This window comes from Anolis sagrei, chromosome 9 (genome assembly GCF_037176765.1).
Source record: "Anolis sagrei isolate rAnoSag1 chromosome 9, rAnoSag1.mat, whole genome shotgun sequence".
In the NCBI taxonomy this organism is placed as follows: domain Eukaryota; kingdom Metazoa; phylum Chordata; class Lepidosauria; order Squamata; family Dactyloidae; genus Anolis; species Anolis sagrei.
This window is the reverse complement of record NC_090029.1, coordinates 12,479,554-12,504,527: the sequence shown is the minus strand read 5'-3', so window position 1 is coordinate 12,504,527 and position 24,974 is coordinate 12,479,554. Positions and strand designations below refer to the sequence as shown.

At 45.4% G+C, this 24,974-nt stretch overlaps 1 long non-coding RNA gene across 1 annotated transcript; it reads right to left on the bottom strand.

Moving 5' to 3' along the window:
* Positions 1-149: 149 nt before the first annotated feature.
* LOC137097608 (uncharacterized) lies at positions 150-24,469 on the bottom strand. Its single transcript, XR_010910301.1, has 5 exons — positions 24,123-24,469; positions 22,081-22,359; positions 3,090-3,362; positions 2,456-2,740; positions 150-285 (listed from the first exon to the last, which is right to left on the bottom strand). It is a non-coding gene; the product is annotated as an uncharacterized lncRNA (long non-coding RNA).
* Between the last annotated feature and the right edge of the window lie 505 nt (positions 24,470-24,974).

The window sequence follows — 24,974 nt, the reverse complement described above, 5'->3', positions numbered from 1 at the left end:
GGTCCGTGGTGTGGAGGCCACAGCGTTGGTCCGTGGTGTGGAGGCCACAGCGTTGGTCCGTAGTGTGGAGGCCACTGCGTTGGTCTGTGGTGTGGAGATCACTGCATTGGTGTCGGTCCAGGTGAGTCTTTCCCATTCCTTTGGGGGGGGGGGGGGAGAGAGACCGAGGGGTTAAAAAAAACCCTCCAAATATTGTGTTTCTACTGTGTTAAAGTCGGCCCTGTTGACACCCACATCATTACTAGCCATCGCCTGCCAGGCGTTGCTGTGGCCCAGTCTGGTGATCTGGAAAATAAAGTAATGAGAAAGTGTTGGTTTCTAATATAAGTAATTTCGTTATGCTTGTGAGTAAACAGTATTTCTTGTTGTTTCTTTGTCAGTGTTGATGTGGAGAGTGTCTGGTTTGCCTACTCTGGAATATGCAACATATCATAGTCTTTCTTTAAGGGTCTCTTTCAAATCTATGATACTATACCTGTGTGTGTGTGTGTGTGAGAGAGAGAATCATATCTATCTATATTTATGACTGGATGGCTCTTTGTCAGGAGGGCTCTGATTACATTTTCTTGCCCTGGTGAAAGGAGTTGGATTGGATGGCCTTGAGTATTTTCTGTTGGTCATGGGGGTTCTGTGTGGGAAGTTTGCCCCATTTCTGTCGTTTGTGGGTTTCAGAATGCTCTTTAATTGTAGTGAACTATAAATCCCAGTAACTACAACTCCCAAATGCCAAGGTCTATTTCCTCCAAACTCCATCTGTGTTCATATTTGGACATATGGAATATTTGTGTCAAGTTTGGTCCAGATCCATCATTGTTTGAGTCCACAGTGCTCTCTGGATGTAGCTGAACTACAACTCCCAAACTCAAGGTCAATGCTCACCAAACCCATCTAGTATTTTCAGTTGGTCATGGGAGTCCTGTGTGCCACGTTTGGTTCAATTCCATCATTGGTGGAGTTCAGATGCTCTTTGATTGTAGGTGAACTATAAATCCCAGCAACTACAACTCCCAAATGTCAAGGTCTATTTCCCTTAAACTCCATCTGTGTTCATATTTGGGCATATGGAATATTCGTGCCAAGTTTGGTCCAGATCCGTCATTGTTTGAGTCCACAGTGCTCTCTGGATATAGGTGAACTACAACTCCCAAACTCAAGGTCAATGCCCACCAAACCCTTCCAGTTTTTTCTGTTGGTCATGGGAGCCCTGTATGCTAAGTTTGGCCCAATTCCATCATTGGTGGAGTTCAGAATGCTGTTTGATTGTAGGTAAACTATAAATCCCAGCAATGATAATTCCCAAATGACAAAATCAATTTTTTTGAGTGGAGGACATACATTGGGTTGTTATGTGTATTGTGTCCAAATTTGGTGTCAATTCCCCCAGTGGTTTTTGAGTTCTGATGGTAGCACAAACGAACATTACATTATAGAGAGAGAGAGAGAGAGAGAGAGAGTTTTATAGTGTATATAAATAGACATCTCCAGCTCATCCCCTGTTTAGATATCAGCCAGCACGTCAACGACTTAAACCAAGAAATAGTTTTCTTAGATCTGCAGAGACACTCGCTGGAACACCTCAGCAAGCGAGAGTTCAAAAGTGGCAGGCTCAAACCCAGCACCTCAATCCGTGGGTGATACCAGATGAGAGATTCCCCCCTGGGCACACAGAAGACTGGGCGACTTGGAAGGCACTGAACAGACTGCGCTCTGGCACCACGAGATGCAGAGCCAATCTTAAGAAATGGGGCTACAAAGTGGAATCCACGACATGCGAGTGTGGAGAAGAGCAAACCACTGACCACCTGCTGCAATGCAACCTGAGCCCTGCTACCTGCACAATGGAGGACCTTCTTGCGGCAACACCAGAGGCACTCCAAGTGGCCAGATACTGGTCAAAGGACATTTAATCAGCTACCAAGCTTGCAAAAATTTGTGGGGTTTTGTTTTTTTGTTTTTTTATCTGTTTGTTTGTTTTGTTCTGTTAGAAATGTAATACAATGTTCTGGTTGTGGATGACACGATAAAATAAATAAATAAATAAATAAATATTACAGATAGTTTTTTTGAGTGGAGAACATAAATTGGCTTGGGCAATCCATAGTTCTAAATGGTTCTAAAGTACTTACAAAACTAAAGTTCTGGTGATGAAAATTTCAGAAAACTCTCAAAATTTCATAATAAATGGCAGTTCCTAATTGGTTCTGTCATTAAAATCACCAATAATGAAATAATAATTAAATTTTGAAAGTTTTGTTAGAGTTCTGAAATTTTCACCACCAGAACTTTAGTTTTGTAAGTACTTTAGAACCATTTAGAACCATGGATTGCCCAAGCCTAATGCCTATAATAATAAAATATCTATACTTCTGTAATAATAATAGTAATATCATATCAATAACAATAATATCTATATGCCTATAAGAATCTATGTCAATACTAATAAAAATATCTATACCTCTGTAAAAAAAAATTTCATGTCCACAGTGATTTAAGAAACTGCAAGTCGCTTCTGGTGTGAGAGAATTGCCCGTCTGCAAGGACGTTGCCCAGGGGTCATTGCTTAGATGTTTTGATGTTTTCCAATCCTTGTGGGAGGCTTCTCTTATGTACCCATTTGGGGAGCTGGAGCTGACAGAGGGAGCTCATCTCCACTCTCCCCAGATTCCAGGCTGCGATCTGTCGGTCTTCAGTCCTGTCGCCACAAGGGTTTTAACCCATTGCACCACCAGGGGCTCCACCTCTGTAATAATAACAGATATATCACATCTATAATAATAATAATAATAATAATAATAATAGTAATAATAATTACATGCCTATAATATCTATAGGTCAGTAATAATAATATCCTTACATCTGTAATAATATTACCCGTATGTCAGTAATATCTATACATCTATAATAATAATAATACCTATATGCCGTTAATAATATCTGTGTCTATAATAGTAATAATATCTATACATCTATAAAAATAATAATATCTTTGAACTGGGTTATATGTAATAATAATAGCAATATCATATCAATAATAATAGTATCTATATGCCTATAAGAATCTATGTCAATACTAATAAAAATATTTATACCTCTGTAAAAAAAAAATTCATGTCCACAGTGATTTAAGAAACTGCAAGTCGCTTCTGGTTTGAGAGAATTGCCCGTCTGCAAGGACGTTGCCCAGGGGACATTGCCTGGATGTTTTGATGTTTTCCCATCCTTGTGGGAGGCTTCTCTTATGTACCCATTTGGGGAGCTGGAGCTGACAGAGGGAGCTCATCTCCACTCTCCCCAGATTCAAGCCTGCGATCTGTCGGTCTTCAGTCCTGTCGCCACAAGGGTTTTAACCCATTGCACCACCTCTGTAATAATAACAGATATATCACATCTATAATAATAATAATAATAATAATAATAATAATTACATGCCTATAATATCTATAGGTCTGTAATAATAATATCCATACATCTGTAATAATATTACCTGTATGTCAATAATATCTATACATCTATAATAATAATAATAATATCTATATGCCGTTAATAATATCTGTGTCTATAATAATAATAATATCTATACATCTATAAAAATAATAATATCTTTGAACTGGGTTATATGGCAGTGTGGACTCAAGGTAACCCAGGGCCCTTCCACACATCCATATAACCTTTTGGCCTCGAGGAGACTGAAAAGGGGCGTATATTAGGTTGACACTATGCCACTTCAGTTGTGTATTGATCGCTTAGAAACCACCTCTTCCTCTTTTTCTTTCCCATTTCTCCACAATGGGCCACAGCAATGCGTGGCCAGGCACAGCTAGTACAAAATAAATATAGATACCAATAAAATTACATTAATTGAGGAAACATAGACTTGTCAGCAGCCTTTGATACTGTGAACCACCGCCTCCTCCTGAGAAAAATGTACAATATCACAAAGGACTACCACCTCACCCGCCTCATAGGAAACCTGCTACAAAACAGGAGCTTATTTGTTGAGTTCCAGGGCCAGAGAAATAGATGGCGGAAACAGAAGAACGGCCTGCCTCAGGGGAGTGTGCTTGCGCCATCCATGTTCAACATCTACACAAATGACCAGCCACTGCCAGAAGGGACAGAGAGTTTCATCTATGCTGATGACCGTGCCATTACTGCTCAAGCAAGGAGCTTTGAGTTGGTAGAACAGAAGCTTTCCGAAGCTCTAGGTGCTCTTACTGCCTATTCCAGGGAAAACCAGCTGATCCCTAACCCATCTAAAACACAGACATGTGCCTTTCATCTCAAGAACAGAGAAGCATCCCGAGCTCTGAAGATCACCTGGGAAGGAATCCCACTGGAGCATTGCAGCGCACCCAAATACCTCGGAGTCACTCTGGATCGTGCTCTTACCTACAAGAAGCATTGTCTGAACATCAAGCAAAAAGTGAGCGCTAGAAACAATATCATACGAAAGCTGACTGGCACAACCTGGGGATCACAACTAGATACAGTGAAGACATCTGCCCTTGCGCTGTGCTACTCCGCTGCTGAGTATGCATGCCTGATGAAGGCTTGATGAAAATACATAATACACATATTGGAAAATATATTTGATATAACCATATTAGAAATAGGAGTTAGAAAATATATAAGAAAAAATGTATGTATGCATGGGTAGATCACTGGACTTCTCAAAAGCTGCAAAGTTAGAGGCCAGCTCCAGGAGAGGAATGTGGTGCCTGACACTTCTAAGACCATAAGATAAGATACATACCAGGCACCAGGCACCAGGCACCTTATTATCCATTAAGAGGTGCCTGGTACCTTATCGTAAAATTGACTAATGAAGTGTCCATTAGGGGGTCTCAGGAATGTTATCTCAAGATGGATGGAGCAGGTCCGGAGACATCCTGGCGCTGGGAGTACATTAACAGTCACTCTTTAGATAGTAAATTAATGAGGATTGACAACTTGTTGATTTCCAAAATATGCCTTTGAAGTCAGTGAAAGAGTAGATGTTTGTGACGCACATTGTGATGTTTCTATGATGCATGAATACTTATTTTCAAAAAGTGTATTTAAACTCGGCATTTCCTTTGTTCGGGACCCTTCTTTCCTGGGCTACCAGGGGGTCTATATCCGGTTGGCGCCAACCGAGAATAAAGCGTGCTTTCCAGTACTCTGGATCTCTCTTTGTCTTTGTTCCTCAAACCATCTCTCTTCCATTACATTTTCTGGCGAGCCAGCCAGGAGGCTTTTGAGAGAGGTTTGTAGGGAAAAAGATTAAAGACAGAGGCCTTTTGGGAGGCCTGGAAGATTCCTCCGAGGCAGCAGGCTGGCTGCATCATTTCGACAGCACTCTCACCGGCCGGCATTGGAGGGAGCCCTCGGGAAGGTGAAGACAGACTGCTGCTTCTGACGAAATTCCATCCTTTCACCTAAGAGGCTGCGAAAACCACGGATCAGGCGAGTATGAATTGCACCATGACATTTTAGGAAAGTGTAGACGTCAGGAAAAGCCTTAGCATTTTGCTGAAGGCTCCAGGAGTAATTAACCTGGAAAAAGGCAGTCCCTAGTAGACTTTTTTGGGGTTTGTGTTTGCTTTGTGTACCAGAAAAGGGAAACCGACTGCCTAGAGAAATAAGGAAAGGGGTTGGGGAGATAAGTACCTCGTGGTGGATGGATGTGTGAGTGAATGGTGTATGATAGAGCAAGAGGAGCAAATCCTTTTGAGGGAAGTTATCCCACACATGTCCCCTATATCCTAGCTTGGGGAGATGTGGTGTGCCAAATGCCTGAATAGCTGAAGCCTTGTGCTTTAGGACATTGCAAAAAAACTCTCCTAGCACAGAAAACTAAAGCTCTTATTCTGCCATGCCCTGTGGAGGAGGAAATAAATGCACCTCCTCCTTATTCAACTGGGGAGCTCATAGCCCCCCAGGCTCCTGCATTCCAGCCCTTGATCCAGCAACAGTAAGCCCTCCAACGCAACCTATGGCCCCAGCACAACTGTACCCAGATCTCCCTGAAGATTTAGATGAAGACACAGACTCTACCATGACTGAGTCTTCTTCAACTCCATCCCCTGAAAAAGAATCCCTACAGGCAAAGGCACCACTGAAAACAGCAAAAGGCCATGACCATAACTTAAGGAATATGGACAAGGCAAACAAGAAATTGGCTACAGTAATGCCCCTTCGTCAAGTGAGGGAATTCATAGGGACCCAAGTTGAAGGTGGACAACAAGTGCCTCAGTTCCGGCCAGCTTTTACGCATGTGCCATTTACCAGCTCAGATCTTTTCAATTGGAAAACACACACCACCCCCTTCTCTACAGATCCAGGACCAATGACAGATGTTTTCACTAATATTGTCAATACACATGACCCTACATGGCAGGACTGTCAGCAGTTGATGACGTCCCTCCTTACTACGGAGGAACGTAAAAGGGTCTTAGCAGCTATGAAGCGGCAGACTGAGGCTAGGAGAAATGCTGCTGTTAACCTAGCTGACCACATGAGGGAGAATTGTCCAGAGACTGATCCACAATGGGATCCTAATACAGCAGACCAATTGACTCGAATTCGTCAGTATGGCCAGTTAATGATCCAAGGCCTTGCAGAAGCTGGGAAAAAGCCTACTAACTTATCTAAAGTAAAAGAAATAAAGCAAGGTGCCGATGAAAGCCCAGGCGCCTACCTGGAAAGGCTGTTAAGTGCCTACAGACAATACACGCCTTTCAACCCCGCAGAGGAAGCCAATAGAAACATGGTGAATGCAACTTTTGTAGAACAAAGCGCCCCAGATATTAGAAGAAAGCTACAGAAATTGGATGGGTTTGCTGGAATGAACATGTCTCAATTACTTGACATTGCTAATAGAGTCATGGCAAATAGAGATCAGGAAGAGAAGAGGGATAAACAGAGGCAGATGAGAGCTCAAGCCGTTTGCTTGGCTGCAGCACTGAGGGAATGGAACCCAGAAATAAGGCAAAGCAGAGGGCAAAGCAGAGGGCGAAGCAGAGGGCGAAGTTATGGGCCAGGAAGAGGACAGCCCCTTGGGCAGGACCAATGTTCCCACTGTAAACAACGGGGACATTGGAGGAGAGATTGCCCCCAGATAAGAAGAGGGAGAGGAAGAGGACACCCACAAGAGCAGAGAGGAAGAGGAAGTGAGATGCCCGGGAGACAGAGACCCTTCTATCAAGAAGCACGTGAGCAGCCAGAGGAAGAAGGATTCATTGGATTGGCCGGAGGCCCCCAATGGTCAGGGCCAGAAGAGGACTGAAGCCAGTCCGGGGTTCTAACCTTGGGATCCAGGGAACCCTTGGTCAAGGCAAAAGTAGGATCCCAAGAAATAACATTCCTAGTTGACACAGGAGCGGAAAAATCAGTAGTTACCACCCCATTGGCCCCCTTAACCCAGCAAACCATAAAAGTTATGGGAGCAACAGGAGATCAATGTCTCCGACCCTTTCTACAGGAAAGAAGATGTCAGCTAGCAAATAAAGAAGTCACCCACAGTTTTCTATATATGCCTAACTGCCCAGTCCCATTGCTGGGAAGGGACATGCTGTGCAAACTAAAAGCAAGGCTATCATTTGAGGAAGATGGATCTGCTAAGATGGCTGTAGGAAGAACCACAGGCCTTTTGCACCTCACCTGCCCTATGGAGGAGGAATGGAGGCTGCTAGTAGTTAAAAGGGGCTCAGAGAACAATGAATGGGAAAAGTTTGAAACTCCTGAGGTATGGGCAGAAGATAACCCCCCAGGCATGGCCAAATACATACCTCCAGTCGTAGTAGAGTTAATCCCAGGAGCCCGTCCAGTCAGTCTAAAGCAGTATCCAATTCCCAGACCAGCAATAAAGGGAATCCAAAAGCATTTGGACCGTCTGTGGCAGCATGGCATTATAACAAAATGCCAGTCTCCATGGAATACACCCCTCCTTCCAATCAAGAAGCCAGGTACCACAGATGATTTTCGCCCTGTTCAAGACCTTAGGGAAGTCAACAAGGCAACAGTTACCTTGCACCCAGTTGTGCCAAATCCTTATGTGATATTGGGACTCATACCAGCAGAGGCCACCCATTTTACAGTCCTTGATCTTAAAGACGCTTTTTTCTCCATAAGGTTAGCCCCCCACAGCCAGTTGTTGTTTGCTTTTGAGTGGGAAGACCCAGCCACAGGAGCAAAACAACAGTATTCGTGGGCAAGATTGCCTCAAGGTTTTAAAAATTCTCCAACGATATTTGGAACTTCCCTAGCAAAGGATTTGGAGGACTTTCATTCTGACTCAGAAAAGACTGTCCTTTTGCAATATGTAGATGATTTACTTTTGGCCTCCACCTCAATGGAAGAGAGTTGGGGCGCCACCAAGCGGCTACTCCAATTACTTTGCCATAAGGGATATAAAGTATCAAGGACCAAGGCCCAGCTGTGCAAGACGGAGGTCAAATACTTAGGATTCCAAATAAAACAAGGATTTAGAAGTCTAGGAACTGAACGAAAGCAAGCCATCTGCCAAATCCCAGTCCCCACTACGAGGAAGAGAGTCCGCGAATTTTTAGGCGCAGCGGGGTTTTGTAGACTTTGGATTCCTGGCTATGCCGTATTGGCAAGACCTTTGTACCAAGTTACTAAGGGGGGTGAAAAAGAACCTTTTAAATGGACACAAGAACAGGACGAGGCATTCCAGCAAATAAAGTCAGCCCTGATGACAGCGCCAGCTTTGGGCCTACCTGATGTAACTAAACCCTTCACTCTTTATGTTGCTGAGAAAGAGGGTGTAGCCATTGGCGTTTTAACACAGACTTTGGGCTCCTGGCCACGACCAGTGGCCTATTTGTCTAAACAGCTAGACATGGTAGCAAAAGGATGGCCCCCATGTCTACGTGCAGTAGCAGCTGCTGCCTTAGTAGCTGAAGAAGCCAGGAAGTTGACCCTAGGACAAGATTTGACCATCAAGGCCCCGCATGAGGTAGTGACATTGTTAGAGCACAAAGGACACCATTGGCTTACCACCTCCAGAATGCTGAAATACCAGACTTTGTTATGTGAGAACCCTCACATTAAAGTTCAGCAATGCACTACTTTGAATCCTGCTACCCTCCTACCTATAGATCCCCATATGGAGAAACATCATAGCTGTATTGAAGTAATGGACACAGTATATGCCAGTAGACCTGATTTGACTGATGTTCCATTGCAAGGAGCTCAGCTCACCATGTACACTGATGGCAGTAGTTTTATGGAAGAAGGGGAGCGAAAAGCAGGATATGCAATAGTTACCATCAAAGAAATATTGGAAGCAAATTCACTGCCAGCAAATACATCAGCTCAAAAGGCTGAGCTCATTGCTCTCACCAGGGCTCTGGAGATAGCAAAGGGAAAGAGAGTTAACATATACACTGATTCAAAGTATGCCTTTTCAGTACTGCACGCCCATGGTGCACTTTACAAAGAAAGAGGACTTTTAACTGCAGCAGGCCAACCAGTCAAACATGCAGAAGAGATATTACATCTCCTAGAAGCTGTATGGGCCCCAAAACAAGTAGCTGTGATGCACTGTAAGGGACATCAACCAGGGCAAGATCCGGTAGCACAAGGGAACCGAAGGGCAGATGCAGCAGCCAAAGAAGCCGCCGCCAGACCCCTTCAGGTGGCTACTCTTCTCCCCTTGCCCAATCCCAAGGTGCAGCCTACCTATAATAAAGAAGAACAACAATGGGCCCAGGACAATGGAGCAGTAGAATTGGCGAACTCTACTGGTTGGCTAGCCTTTCCGGATGGAAGAATCATTGTCCCCAGAACCATGGCCTGGGAGGTAGTAAAAGGAGCCCATGAGTCAACACATCTAGGAAAAATGGCGCTAGCTAAACTACTAGAAAGACAACTGTACATAGATGGACTCCACTCTTTGACAATGGCAGCTTCAGCTAGGTGCCACACCTGTGCTAAGAACAATCCACGCCAAGGGCCGCGCCAGCCCCCAGGCATCCAGCATTGTGGAAATGTACCCTTTGAAGCCATTGTTGTAGATTTCAGTGAAATGCCTAGAGTAGGGCGATACCGCTACCTACTGGTGATGGTAGACACTTTCACTGGATGGCCGGAAGTGTACCCTACTGTTACCGAAAAGGCCACGGAAGTGGCAAGAGCACTCATGAAAGACATAATCCCAAGGCATGGGATGCCAGCATTCATAGGCTCAGATAATGGCCCTGCTTTTGTTAAAGCCACCATTCAAAGCTTGGCTAAGGTTCTTGGAATAACTTGGAAATTGCATTGTGCATATAGGCCTCAGAGCTCAGGCAAGGTTGAGAGAATGAATCGAACTCTGAAAACTAAGTTAGCTAAAATGTGTCAAGAAACTGAACTTAGTTGGATTCAACTTCTTCCTCTAGCAGTGTTACATATTAGATGTACCCCCACTAAGACCATTGGACTGTCTCCTTTTGAAATGCTTTATGGGAGGCCCCCTCCTTTGTTTCCCAGATTGCAAGGGGAACTGCATGAGATAGGGGCCCAGGCAAAGAGACAGGAAATTGTTGCTTTGGGGAAAACACTGCAAGAGCTACGACAGTATGCCTATGAGTTCAGGCCGCCCATTCACATGACCCCCACTCACTTGTTTCACCCAGGGGATGAGGTGTGGGTTAAAGAGTGGTAATGAGAAACTTTGCAACTCAAATGAAAAGGTCTTTATGTGGTGATTTTTACATCACCTAGGGCAGTTAAGGTAGCAGAAATCAAACCTTGCTCCCTTGGAGTAGAATTGAGTCTAACTGCTCTCAGTTAGCAAGCTATTCTAGATCCCAAAGCACCCACTAAAGCTTAAATTAACACAGGATTATGGTTGTTATAACCAAATGGAAAAAGGTGGCAGAAAGAAGATTCAGACTAGACATTACTGCAAGACAACCTGGAAGCTCTTGCCCTGCGTACAGTCAGATCTGCCCCTGCTGTTGGATGAGAAGATACGGGCTAGACACTGCGGCTTAAGTCCATACCTGGAAGCGACTAAGCTCTACGCACTGTCAGACTCCAACTGGAGAGGATAGAAGACGGAACTAGACCCTATTGCAGCCTACCGGAACGGTTGCTCTACATACGGTCAGATTCCAGAAGAATGAAAGCTTAGTGGGTGATATGTGTGTTAATGTGTGTGTCAATTTTAGAAGTAGATGGTAACTGGTTCAAAGAGCATGCCAAATTTATGTTTGATCAATATGGGAGAAATGCCACTCTGATATATGAACACCCCGAAACAGTATGTGAGTTTTCCTTTTTGCCTGCTTTGATCAATGAGGAAGCTGTGGTTTTGGCCACTCTTCTCTTAGCAGAGAAAACAGGAAAACCTACAATCTTTAACCCCCCTGCCTCTCTAAATGGGCTACGGCATAGAATGATAAAGGTTTCAAAGACCACCCCTGGCAAATGTTTTTGTTGTCATTATCCAGAAGGTTATCGGAAAGGGTGGAAGAGTATCCCAGAAAAGGAGAGGGAAATCCTTCTCAATGTGGGAAATTACTCTCACTGTACTGAGAAGTTTTACCTTCATGGGAAACATAATGCTTCCCAAGCATCAGGGTATTGGCACAGTTTATATTTCCAAGAACAGTACAGTGACCCCTCCCAGGGAGAGGATGAATATTACAAAAGAGCCAGAGAACAATATGAAATCATGAAAGATAGCTCCTTTGGGTTATTTTCACAGTTTATGGAACAATACAATACACTTGAAGAGTTTTTGAAGGACTTAAGAGCCCTAATGATGAGAAAAAGCATGACAAATGAAGGGGATATTCTTACATGTAATGATTGGAAAATATATGATCCCAATTTGTGGTTTTTCTATGATGGTTGGGCGTCAAATTTCCATCCAGGTGGATACCAGTGTGCAGGCGTTGGATACTTTACATTCCCAGTCCAGGTTGCTTCTCGCCGCATAAGAACAAAGCGAGACAGATCAGCACCCCTAGGCCCAGCCTGCTCAGATGAGGTAATAATAGGAGCACAATTGTCTGAGACAGAAGGAGGCCGAGTGGCTGGAGGTCTGCTAACGGGCATACTGACGCTTGGAAGCTACCCAGGCATAGTGGCCCAAGAAAATAGAAAGAGTATCCTAGGCCTCACCTGCCGATTGGAAAAATCCATAAATGCCACAGGACTCATAGTCAGGGCCATGCAAAATGAAGTAGAAGAGCTACATCAAATTGTCTTACAACACCGTATGGCCCTGGACTACCTGTTGGCAAGACAAGGAGGTTTCTGTAAACTAATGAAAGAAGGTTGCAAAGTCAGATTCCATGATCTGAATAAAACAATTGAGGATGAATTAAATCAAATGACAGATTTAATAGAAAACAACACACATGGGGTTTCAAACCCTTTTGATTGGCTCACGAGCTGGCTACCATCGATTCAATGGTTAAAGGAACTGTTTTTTGCTTTCTGTATAATCCTATTAGTAGTGTTACTAATGTTATGTTTTCTGCCTATTATTTTCCAAATGCTGAAGAGATGCATATCTAAGATGGTAAATAATAAACAAGACGAAATGCAATTATTAGCTTTAGTTAGATGATGCTCTTCCCCTTCCGGTTCAGAGCACCAAAGGGGGGATTTGATGAAGGCTTGATGAAAATACATAATACACATATTGGAAAATATATTTGATATAACCATATTAGAAATAGGAGTTAGAAAATATATAAGAAAAAATGTATGTATGCATGGGTAGATCACTGGACTTCTCAAAAGCTGCAAAGTTAGAGGCCAGCTCCAGGAGAGGAATGTGGTGCCTGACACTTCTAAGACCATAAGATAAGATACATACCAGGCACCAGGCACCAGGCACCTTATTATCCATTAAGAGGTGCCTGGTACCTTATCGTAAAATTGACTAATGAAGTGTCCATTAGGGGGTCTCAGGAATGTTATCTCAAGATGGATGGAGCAGGTCCGGAGACATCCTGGCGCTGGGAGTACATTAACAGTCACTCTTTAGATAGTAAATTAATGAGGATTGACAACTTGTTGATTTCCAAAATATGCCTTTGAAGTCAGTGAAAGAGTAGATGTTTGTGACGCACATTGTGATGTTTCTATGATGCATGAATACTTATTTTCAAAAAGTGTATTTAAACTCGGCATTTCCTTTGTTCGGGACCCTTCTTTCCTGGGCTACCAGGGGGTCTATATCCGGTTGGCGCCAACCGAGAATAAAGCGTGCTTTCCAGTACTCTGGATCTCTCTTTGTCTTTGTTCCTCAAACCATCTCTCTTCCATTACATGCCCAGTGTGGAACATATCTCACCACACTAAAACAGTGGATGTGGCTCTTAATGAGACATGCCGCATTATCACGGGATGTCTGCGCCCTACACCACTGGAGAAATTACACTGTCTAGCCGGTATCGCACCACCTGACATCCGCCGGGAAGTAGCAGCCAATAGTGAAAGGACCAAGGCAGAGACATCTCCAGCTCATCCCCTGTTTGGGTATCAGCCAGCACGTCAACAACTTAAATCCAGACATAGTTTTCTAAGATCTACAGAGACACTCGCTGGAACACCCCAGCAAGCGAGAGTCCAAAAGTGGCAGGCTCAAACCCAGCACCTCAACCAATGGCTGATACCAAATGAGAGACTCCCCCCTGGGCACACAGAGGACTGGGCAACTTGGAAGGCACTGAACAGACTGTGCTCTGGCACCACGAGATGCAGAGCCAACCTTCAGAAATGGGAATACAAAGTGGAATCCACGACATGCGAGTGTGGAGAAGAGCAAACCACAGACCACCTGCTGCAATGCACCCTGAGCCCTGCCACATGCACAATGGAGAACCTCCTTGCAGCAACACCAGAGGCACTCCAAGTGGCCAGATACTGGTCAAAGGACATTTAATCAACTACCAAACTCACACATTTTGTATTTTCTCTGTTTGTTTGCTTTGTCCTGTTAGAAATGTAATATATTTGACTGGCTGCCCTGACACGAGAAATAAATAAATTGAGGAAACAGTAAGTTAAATGTTTTTCAATGTTTACATAAAACTGTAATTTAAAATAAGACTGACCAACCTTGATTAAACCATTATTCTAACTTTTTTCAGTGTCAATGTGCTTACGTATCCTTCCAATAAGAATAAAAAAGTAAAATAATAAATGTAATAACAACAATAAAGTAAAATAAGAAATGTAATAATAATAATAATAGAGTAAAATAAATGTAATAAAATAATGGAGTAAAATAATGCAAATGTAATAATGCCAATAATAGAGTAAAATAATAAATGTAAAGTAAAATAATAAATGTAATAATAATAATAATAAGAGTAAAATAAATGTAATAAAATAATAATAGAGTAAAATAATGCAAATGTAATAATACCAATAATAGAGGAAAACAATAAATGAAAAAATAATAGTAATAACAGAGTAAAATAATAAATAACTTTAAGTTCTTGTGGGTTTTTTCGGGCTATTTGGCCATGTTCTAGAGGCATTTTCTCCTGACGTTTTGCCTGCATCTATGGCAAGCATCCTCAGAGGTAGTGAGGTCTGTTGGAAGTAGGAAAATGGGTTTATATATCTGTGGAATGACTAGGGTGGGGCAAAGAGCTCTTCTCTTTGTGTGTGTGCTTGTGTATATATATATGTGTGTGTGATACCAAATGAGAGACTCACCCCTGGGCACACAGAGGACTGGGCGACTTGGAAGGCGCTGAACAGACTGCGCTCTGGCACCATGAGATGCAGAGCCAACCTTCAGAAATGGGGCTACAAAGTGAAATCCTCGATATGCGAGTGTGGTGAGGAGCAAACCATTGACTACCTGCTGCAATGCAACCTGAGCCCTGCCACATACACAATGGAGGACCTCCTTACGGCAACACCAGAGGCACTCCAAGTGGCCAGATACTGGTCAAAGGACATTTAATCAACTACCAAACTCACAAATTTTGTATTTTGTCTGTTTGTTTGCTTTGTTCTGTTAGAAATGTAATATAATTTGACTGGTTGTCCTGACACGACAATAAATAAATAAATAAATATGTGTGTATATTTCTGTGTGCATGTGTAGATGTATATATATGTGTATATGTGTATATGAGAGGTTGCTTACCTGTAACCGTAGTTTCCCTAGTGGTATGCTGTGAATCCGCACTAATGGTATCCTTCTGCGCATGCGCAGCACAGCTCGGAAATTTCAGTTAAATTTTGAAATGGAATGGCGGTTGGCCCCGCGCACACTCCCCATGCTACTATATATAGCCAGCGGTAGGCTAACCGCCTCAGTTCTCTTCGGCCGCAGCAGCTGCTCAAAGAGGAGGCATGACAACTGCGGGGAGGATGGGCGGGGCCGTGCGGATTCACAGCATACCACTAGGGAAACTACGGTTACAGGTAAGCAACCTCTCATTTTCCCTGCGTGGCTATGCTGTGAATGCGCACTAATGGTAACAGACTAGCGAGCCACTCACCGAGGCTGGTGGGAGTCATGCCACCGCAGAAAACAACACTGCTCGACCAAAGGCAGCATCTCTCTTCGATGTTAAGTCAAGCTTGTAGTGTGACACGAAAGTCATAGGTGTGGACCACGTGGCTGCACGGCATATGGCGTCCAGAGGCACACCCTTCAAAAAGGCTGTGGACGCTGATTGCGCTCTAGTTGAGTGACCTCTAACGCCCAGAGGAAGTTCACGTCCCGATCTCTGATACGCTAGCTTTATCACTGACACAATCCAAGCAGACAAACGCTGCGAGGACACCGGGAGGCCATTGGAATCTTGTCGATATTTTATAAACAGCCTTGGGGTCTTCCTTATGTCCTTAGTCCGGTTAAGGTAAAATGCAATGGCTCTGCGAACATCTAGTAGATGCAATCTCCGTTCCAACGGTGAGGATGGGTTCTGGAAGAAAGCTGGAAGAACTATTTCTTGAGACATGTGGAAGTTAGTCGTCACCTTTGGCAAAAACGCAATGTCAGTGCGAAGCACCACTTTGTCCTTATGAATGCGTAGGTACGGCGTGTCCGCTCTAAGCGCGCATAACTCGCTTACTCTCCTTGCCGATGTTATGGCCACTAAGAAGGCAACTTTCCAGGACAAGTAGGACATCTGACACGCAGCCATTGGTTCATACGGGGGTCCTTGGAGAGAATCTAGTACTAACTCCAAACTCCATGACGGGGCAACAGGGGAAACCGCTGGTCTCAAATTCCCCATGCCTTTTAGAAATAGCTTGACGTAATAGTCCGTAAAGAGAGAAGGCATGCCCTGCTTTCTCCTATGCCACGATATGGCCGCGAGATAGCACTTCACCGACGATAAAGTAAAACCCGAGTCCAGAAGTGAACCTAGGAACTCTAGTACCTCCGTGACTGGAGCCGTAGCTGGATCGCAGCCCCTATTTCCTAAAAATTCCTTAAAGCGCCTCATTTTATATGTATAAGACCTTGTGGTTGATGGCTTGTGGGCCGCCTCTAACACCTCCCTAACCTTTAGAGACAGTTGATTAGTTAAACACTGGGAGTTATTCTCCAAGCTGTCAGCCCCAGGGTGTGGACGTCTGGGTAGAACACTTTGCCATTTTGTGTCGTTAGGAGGTCCACCCTGCCCGACAGTCTTCTGTATGTGCCTTTCGACATCTCGAGGAGAGCCGCAAACCACGGTTGGCGGGGCCACCATGGCGCGATCAGAATACAGTGGCTCTTGTCCCTCCGTAGCTTTGTTATTACTTTGAGCAGGAGTGGAAACGGGGGGAATGCATAAAGGAAGTTGCCTACCCACTTCAGAAGGAAGGCATCCCCCAGACAGCCCTGATCGTGATTGGCTCGTCTGCGAGCACAGAACTGGGAACACTTCGCATTCTCCTGGGATGCAAAAAGATCTATTTTTGGTGTTCCCCAAGCATTGCATATGAGATTCAGTTCGCCTTGATGAAGGGACCACTCGTGGTTTGACAGGGGAGACCTGCTGAGGGCATCGGCCAGTACATTCTCCTCCCCAGGTAAGTGCACCGCTATCAAATAAATGTCTCTGACTACACACCAATCCCAGATGCGCGACGTTAGGTCTAATAGTGGTCGCGATCGGGTACCCCCCTGCTTGTTTATATAATACATAGTGGTCGTGTTGTCCGTTACCACCTGAACCACTTGGCCCAGCAGATGCCGTTCGAAGGACTTCAGGGCCTTTTCCACCGCTAGAAGCTCCAGCGCATTTATGTGGAACACAGCCTCTTCGGGAGACCACATCCCTTGAGCTACGAGACCGTCCAAATGCGCTCCCCAGCCACTCATGGAGGAATCTGTGGTAACTACCTTTGATGGTTCGGGGGGTAGAAATGGGTGGCCTGCACAGACATTTGACGGCTCTATCCACCATAACAGGGACTGCTTGACCCCCGATGGCATCTTCAGCCGGGCACTGGCCTTGTCCACCCCCGGTTTGTGAACAGACAAAAACCAGGCTTGTAGTGGCCTGAGGCGTAGTCTTGCATACGGTGTTACGGCAGTCATGGATGCCATATGGCCTAAAAGAACCTGCACTTTCTTTGCCTGCACCTGGTCCGCCTGAATGACAGGGACAATCAGGGACCGTAGAGACAGGAAACGGTCCTCTGGTAAGAAGGCCTTCTGTACCGTTGAGTCTAGCACTGCTCCAATAAATTGGATCTTGCGATTTGGTTGCAAATTGGACTTCTCTGCATTGACAACAAGCCCTAGAGACTGGAGAAGAGAAATAGTTGTATTGATGTGTACAATTAACCCTTCGTAGGTGTCTCCCACCAAGAGCCAATCGTCTATGTATGGATAGATAGTTACCCCACGGGTACGAAGGTAGGCCGCGATTACTGCCATACACTTCGTGAAAACCCGTGGGGCTGTTGTCAGCCCAAAGGGAAGGACATTAAAACAGAAAGCCCGTTCTCCTACCATAAATGAAAGGTACTTCCTGTGATGTTTTGCCATTGATATGTGGAAATAAGCATCCTTTAAATCTATGGTAGCGAACCACACGTCTTTATTGAGTAATGGCAGAATCAATGACAAAGACACCATGCGAAACTTCTGGGAAAATATGAACATATTAACTTCTCTCAGATCCAAAATAGGTCGAAGCCCACCTCCCTTTTTTTTAATCAGAAAATACCTAGAGAAAAAACATCTATTGACATCACAGGGGTCGATAGGGGAGATTGCCCCCTTACCCAACAGCTTAGATACTTCCTCCAGCAAAGGAGGAGACTCAGGGGTACGTTTCAAAATGCCCAACTGGGGCAGAGACACCAATTCCATTGCATAACCAAAACTAACTATACTTAAAACCCACTTATCGGTAGTGATCATATCCCAAACATGTCTAAAAGGTTTGAGTCTTTCAAAAAACATCACGGGTTGGGAGGGAGGTGTAACACTTGGAGTGTCCAACTTATGCCTGGACTTATCCCCCAAGATCTCAAATGCAAAGGGAACATCAAAGACGACGTTTTTGATTCCCTCCATTTTTTGCTCTGCTATTATACGGCTGAAACCTCGCTTTAGCATTATAATTCTGTTTCTTATTAGGTTGGAATTTGTTGTTTACATTTCTAAAACTTGGGCCATTATTATATCCATTAAAATACCCCTTACGATATGAGCTTGCTGGTTGCTGCCAGCGAGGCCTTTGTTGGTATCCCGGTTGCCACGGATACTCATACTTGGCTGCATGAAGAACCTCCCTAGAATGCTTTATTTTATCGTCAGTGGAAGGATCGAAAAGGCCTTCTTCTGTCATGGGAAGGTCTTCGGCTAAAGAACGGCTGTCCTCTGATAAAGAGGATGCACGGAGCCAAGCGTGACATCTAATGGCAGTAGCAGTAGCTAGTAACTTGCCCGCGGACTCCGCCATGTGTTTTCCAATATCCTTCTGAAAACGTGAAAGGGAGGTTGCCTCAGTTAGAAAGGCCCGTGGCAAACGCCTTTCACCTACAGGCAGTTTGTCAACATAAGGTGCTATTTGGTTCCATAGGAAACTCTGGTACCCACTTAAGTACGTTGCATAATGGGCTATTCTAGTAAATAAGCCTGCTGCAATGTGGACCTTTTTCCCTAAAGAATCTATTTTCCTGCCCTCCTTATCCGGGGGGGAGATCGTGTATTTCTTTGGCTTCTTGGATTTAGCCGCCTCAGCCACCACCGTATTTGGTACAGAGGGACGGGCCAACCACTTAGCTGTGGACAGATCAACCCTATAAAGAAGGTCTACCCTCCTAGGAATTGCTGATACAATGGCAGGGGACATATCAGGGATTTTAGTTAACTTTAGTAAGTATGGTAAGGTAGGGAGTACTGCAGATGACGGGTTGTCCTGTTGTTCTGGGGGAAACATAGGGTCATCTACTGTAGAAGATGGCTTTGGAATTGCAATTTCCAAAGCAGTTATCATTCTCCCTATGAGTTGCATAAATTTATTATAGTCATCAGAGCGAGCAGGATGGAGCTCCGCCTCCTTTTCTTCCTTAGAGGCATCATTTGCCTCCTCAGAGGCGTCTGAATCAATGTTATTGTCCAAGGTGTAGTCCTCGTGGTGGCGCTCCATCTCATCCAAATCCCCTTCTGGTATGCCTGACAGAGGGCATCTCAAATTCTTATTTGAGAGTTGAGGGCGATGCCTTGAAACAGTGGTATGTTTCTCAGGAGCAGGTTGCCTACTAATTCTCTGGGTCATTGGAGAAGGAATGTCATCATTCCCAAAATAAACGATGCCCCCATTAGGAGTAACTTGATAGAAGCCTGCTTGTGGAGGAGGGTGGTCGCGCCTCTCTCTCTGTCCTCCCCAGCGGGATGATCTCGAAGAGGCGATTGACAAAGCTCTCTCAAGCCTCGACCGCCGCCGCTTCCTCGCAGAGCAGGAGGAGTCAGAACATGACGTGGAGGAATCGCTGGAGCTAGATCTGTTCCTCCTGGAAGCCTTCGTCCTCGCTGAACGCGAAGGCGCCCGAGCTCGGCGTCGCGCTGCGCCATCAGGGGCATTCCCTGCATCAGCTGATGTCGAGGGATGTACTGGGGAAGCCCTGCTTGGCTCCCCCTCCCTCCCGTCTGCTAGGGATGGAGGCGGAGCCGGCGCCGAGAGCATCGGCATCGGAGGCGTGGTTTCACTCGATTGAGAAGCCTCCTGCGCACGCGCGAGGCGTGGTTTCGCCGATGCCGACTCCCCTTCCGCTCTCTGGCCACGCTCGTGGCGTGCCTGGGCCGACATCGACTCCGGCTGCCTTGCAGACTCGGCCCGGGAAGCCTCTTCTCCGGTCTCGACCAGCTTGGCGAGCCAAGACTCCCCGCTGGAGGGACCTGTCGGCTTCTTAATTCTTCGTCTTCTTCGTTTTTTTAAGCGCCTTAGTGAGCAAATCCTTTGTCTGGCCGCTATTCTGCTGGCTTTCCTTGGGAGGGAGAAGCGCCCGCTCATATAGAGCCGCCTTCAATCTAATCTCCCTATTTTTCCTAGTTTGGGGAGTGAACGACTGGCAAATGTCACAATTCTGGGACAGATGCCCCTCTCCCAAACAGGCGATGCACAAAGCATGGGCGTCATTATCAGGAATATTCGCTGGGCAAGCGCTGCAGCGCTTAAAACCTTTTGTTTGCGACATTAAGTAATGGAGCAAGCTCGCGAACGGAGGAAAAACTCCTGGAGCTTGGCCCTAAAAGGATTGAATTGTTCTCTTTTTCAACGAGCTGCCTGCGTTTGAGCGCGGATGAAGAGAACTGAGGCGGTTAGCCTACCGCTGGCTATATATAGTAGCATGGGGAGTGTGCGCGGGGCCAACCGCCATTCCATTTCAAAATTTAACTGAAATTTCCGAGCTGTGCTGCGCATGCGCAGAAGGATACCATTAGTGCGCATTCACAGCATAGCCATGCAGGGAAAGTATGTGTATATGCATGTGTATGTGTGTGTGTTATGTATGTGTATATTTATGTATATATGTACATACATGTGTATGTATATGTGTGTGTGTATTGGGAAAGAATGTACTGTAAACTCCTTGGTGGGCCAATGGGGTCTCCAGGCAGAAAGAAAGACAGGGTGGTGGTGGTGGGGGGGGGGGGGGGGGGACGGATCTTTCCTGGAATTTAGTCCAGACACTTGTTCTTTTGTTCTATTGGGTTGTTGTAGGTTTTTCCGGGCTATACGGCCATGTTCTGGAGGCAATTTTTCTCCTGACGTTTCGCCTGCATCTATGGCAAGCATCCTCATAGGTAGTGAGGTCTGTTGGAAGTAGGAAAAATGGGTTTATTTATCTGTGGAATGACCAGGGTGAGACAAAGGACTTTTTTTTTCTGCTGGGGCTAGGTGTGAATGTTTTAGCTGATCACCTTAGCATTCAATGGCTTGGAAGTGCCTGGGGGGAATCTTTTGCTGAGTGAATTTTTGTGCCAGTTTGTTTCCCCTATGTTGTTTTGCTGTTGTGATTTTTGAGTTTTTTAATACTGGTAGCCAGATTTTGTTCATTTTCATGGTTTCCTCCTTTCTGTTGAAATTGTCCACATGCTTGTGGATTTCAATGGCTTCTCTGTGTAGTCTGACATGGTGGTTGTGAGAAACAAAAGTCCTTTGTCTCACCCTGGTCATTCCACAGATATATAAACCCATTTTTCCTACTTCCAACAGACCTCACTACCTCTGAGGATGCTTGCCACAGATGCAGGCGAAACGTCAGGAGAAAAAAAATTGCCTCCAGAACATGGCCATATAGCCGGAAAAACATGGCCGGAAAAACCTACAACAACCCAATATAAATAACATTTTTATAATTTTAATAATGGGAAGGAACCTACAACAAAAACCTACAACAACCCAGTGATTCCGGCCATGAAAGCCTTCGACAATACACTTGTTCTATTCTTTCTTTCTTCAAGGGGATGAAGGAGGAAGGCTGAGTTGAGTCTGGAATGGCACCTTTAAAGTTTGGACTAAAACCCAAGCCAAATGCCTATAATAATAAAATATTTATACCTCTGTAATAGTAATAGCAATATCATATCAATAATAATAATATCTATATGTCTATAAGAATCTATGTCAATACTAATAAAAATATCTATACCTCTGTAAAAAAAATTTCATGTCCACAGTGATTTAAGAAACTGCAAGTCGCTTCTGGTGTGAGAGAATTGCCCGTCTGCAAGGATGTTGCCCAGGGGACATTGCCTGGATGTTTTGATGTTTTCCCATCCTTGTGGGAGGCTTCTCTTATGTACCCAGGAGCTGGAGCTGACAGAGGGAGCTCATCTCCACTCTCCCCAGATTCAAGCCTGCAATCTGTCGGTCTTCAGTCCTGTCGCCACAAGGGTGTTAACCCATTGCACCACCAGGGGCTCCACCTCTGTAATAATAACAGATATATCACATCTATAATAATAATAATAATAATAATAATAATAATAATAATATGCCTATAATATCTATAGGTCTGTAATAATATCCATACATCTGTAATAATATTACCTGTATGTCAGTAATATCTATACATCTATAATAATAATAATGGATTTATATATCTGTGGAATGACCAGAGTGAGACAAAGGACTTTTTTTTCTGCTGGGGCTAGGTGTGAATGTTTCAGCTGATCACCTTGATTAGCATTCACTGGCTTGGAAGTGCCTGGGGGGAATCTTTTGCTGAGAGTGAATTTTTGTGCCAGTTTGTTTCCCCTCTGTTGTTTTGCTGTTGTTATTTTTGAGTTTTTTAATACTGGTAGCCAGATTTTGTTCATTTTCATGGTTTCTTCCTTTCTGTTAAAATTGTCCACAAGCTTGTGGATTTCATTGGCTTCTCTGTGTCGTCTGACATGGTGGTTGTGAGAAAAAAAAGTCCTTTGTCTCACCCTGGTCATTCCACAGATATATAAACCCATTTTTCCTACTTCCAACAGACCTCACTACCTCTGAGGATGCTTGCCACAGATGCAGGTGAAACGTCAGGAGAAAAAAAATTGCCTCCAGAACATGGCCATATAGTCCGGAAAAACCTACAACAACCCAATATAAATAACATTTTTATAATTTTAATAATGGGAAGGAACCTACAACAAAAACCTACAACAACCCAGTGATTCCGGCCATGAAAGCCTTCGACAATACACTTGTTCTATTCTTTCTTTCTTCAAGGGGATGAAGGAGGAAGGCTGAGTTGAGTCTGGAATGGCACCTTTAAAGTTTGGACTAAAACCCAGAGCAGATGGCAGATGGGGTTCCTGAGTTTTCCAAGCAGACCTTGTGGGCATCTGCCCAAAGAGAGGGAGGGAAGAAAAGGAGGGGAAGAGGGAGAGGGAGGGAAAGAGGGAGAGGGAGGGGAAGAGGGAGGGGAAGAGGGAGAGGGAGGGGAAGAGGGAGGGGAAGAGGGAGAGGGAGGGGAGAGGGAGGGGAAGAGGGAGAGAAAGAGGGAGAGGGAGGGGAAGAGAGAGAGAGAGGGGAAGAGGGAGGGGAAGAGAGAGAGGAAGAGGGAGAGGGAGGGGAAGAGAGAGAGGAAGAGGGAGGGGAAGAGGGAGAGGGAGGGGAAGAGAGAGAGAGAGGGGAAGAGGGAGGGGAAGAGAGAGAGGAAGAGGGAGAGGGAGGGAAAGAGACAGAGGAAGAGGAAGAGGGAGGGGAAGAGGGAGAGGGAGGGGAAGAGAGAGAGGGAGGGGAAGAGGGAGAGGGAGAGGGAGGGGAAGAGGGAGGGGAAGAGGGAGAGGGAGGGGAAGAGGGAGAGGGAGAGAGAGGGGAAGAGGGAGAGGGAGGGGGTGAGGGAGGGGAAGAGGGAGAGGGTGGGGAAGAGGGAGAGGGAGGGGAAGAGGGAGAGAGAGGGGAAGAGGGAGAGGGAGGGGGTGAGGGAAGGGAAGAGGGAGAGAGAGGGGAAGAGGGAGAGAGAGGGGAAGAGGGAGAGGGAGGGGAAGAGGAAGAGGGAGGGGAAGAGGGAGAATGAGGGAGGGAGCAAGGCAGGCCAGGACTTCGTGTGAGTCCCTTCCCCACTTTGCTTGGGAGGATGCCAATGTGGTGGGGGGCTTCTTTCCGGCCCTGGCTCTGGAGTCTTCCCCCCCCCCCCTTTGCATCTCTGCCTGAGGGAGGAGTGTTTAGTTGTGGCGAGGGGAAGAGAGAGAAGGTCCAAACCTGAGGAGAAGGGAGGGGAGACAGCCAGGCCAAGGCAGAGGAGGGGAAACAGAAGGGGAAGGGACTCCAATAATCCCAAAGCCTGTCTCTGGGGGTTCCTCTCTGCAGTGGCTGCCGTGGACCTTCCCCCTTGGCCTCCCAAGAGGCGTGGCTGGGCCGCCCCTTCTCCACAGCCACGGCACTCGAGAGCCAGCCAAACCCGGGCACTGCTTGCCTCCCTCACTTGGTGCCTTGCCTCTCTCTCTCTGTGTCTCTCTATCTCTCTGTCTCTGGCGCCAGGGAGGAAGAGGACTGAGTGGAGCTCCTCTGCCTGAGAGAGAATGTGGCCTCTCCTCCTTCCTTTTTGCCTCTCTTGCCGTTGTGACAGTTGGTGGGGGCGTGGCCACGCGCTTTCCCCTCGCGCTGGAGGGAGCCAGGCCAGAGCAGTCTTTTTGCGCATGCGTACTATTTTTTTTGGGGGGGGGAGGGGTTAAAGTCCATTTCCTGGTTGTTGTTTTTTTGCGGTTTTTTTTTAGTGGAGGACACAAATTGGACTAGGTTCTTGTGGGTTTTTTCGGGCTATAGAGCCATGTTCTAGAGGTAGTGAGATCTGTTGGAACTAGGAAAAAGGGTTTATATATCTGTGGAATGGCTGGGGTGGGGCAAAGAGCTCTTCTCTGCTGGAGCTAGGTGTGAATGTTTCAACTGACCACCTTCATTAGCATTTCCCTGGCTGAGCATGGGAAAATCTTTCGTTGAGAGGTGTTAAGATGTGCCTGGTTGTTTCCTCTCTGCTGTTTTGCTGTTGTAATTTTAGTTTTTTTTAATACTAGTAGCCAGATTTTGTTCATTTTCATGGTCTCTTCCTTTCTG